This window comes from Tripterygium wilfordii, chromosome 8 (genome assembly GCF_013401445.1).
Source record: "Tripterygium wilfordii isolate XIE 37 chromosome 8, ASM1340144v1, whole genome shotgun sequence".
NCBI classification, from domain to species: Eukaryota; Viridiplantae; Streptophyta; class Magnoliopsida; order Celastrales; family Celastraceae; genus Tripterygium; species Tripterygium wilfordii.
Window position 1 is genome coordinate 5,450,602 of NC_052239.1, and position 1,077 is coordinate 5,451,678.

Here is a 1,077-nt window from a genome sequence, read left to right on the forward strand (position 1 = left end):
AACCCGACTCGTCGAAAGCGCCACATGGTGTGACAGGGTCCGGGCCCGACGGGGCTCTCACGCTATCTGGCGCCCCCTTCTAGGGGACAATTCAAACGTCGAGGGCGACCGATTCTCAAGCTGGGCTCTTCCCGATTCGCTCTTCCTTGTTAGTTTCTTTTCCTTCGTTTATTGATATGCTTAAACTCAGCAGGTGTTCCCGCCTGACATGGGGTCACTTTGTGAGGACGCTTGCTTCAGGGTCTTTTGCTCCTCGTCAACGAAGTTTGCCCATAGAGGTTTTTAAGGAGCTAATGCTTCCAACCACTGCGTGTCGTGGCTGCCATCTCCAAGGGGCTGTTTTTTGGGCCAACCGTGAGCGGGAGCACACGGGAGGCCAATATCTGCCACACCTAACTATTCCCTATGTAGAGGGTGAGGGGATTGTTGGTGATGTTGCGTGATACCCAATCAGGTGTGCCCTCAGCCTGACGTCTTCGGAAGCAACCTGCGTTCAAAAACTCGATGGTTCATGGGATTCTGTAATTCATACCAAGTATCACATTTCACTACGTTCTTCATCAATGCAAGAGCTGAGATATCCGTTGTCGAGAGTCGTTTCATATATAATATGGACGACGACGCAACCCCCTAAAACACTGTTTCCAAACGACGGGAGCGCACATCTTTTTTTGGTTCCTTGGCGTAATTTACGTCGGGGTTCGTTGTGCTCGCAGAAGAGGAGTTATAGTTTCCCACATCCCTCCTCTTGAACTTCGAGCAATCGACCCAAAAGGCCCATTACCCGCGTTAGTTTTTAGTTGTTCGCGGGTCGTTTTGCCTTGCAGGTTTCGACAATGATCCTTCCGTAGGTTCACCTACAAAAACCTTATTACGACTTCTCCTTCCTCTAAATGATAAGGTTCAATGATCTTCTTGCAATGTCAACAGAGGTGAACAACCCATGTCGCCGTGATCCAAACACTTCACCGGACCATTCAATCTGTAGGAGCGACGGGTAGTGTGTACAAAGGGTAGGGACGTACTCAACGTGAGCTGATGACTCGCGCTTACTAGAAATTCCTCGTTGAAGACCAA

At 49.7% G+C, this 1,077-nt stretch overlaps 1 pseudogene; it reads right to left on the reverse strand.

Moving 5' to 3' along the window:
* Positions 1 to 440: 440 nt before the first annotated feature.
* Positions 441 to 596, reverse strand: LOC120004686 (annotated as a pseudogene).
* Positions 597 to 1,077: the final 481 nt, after the last annotated feature.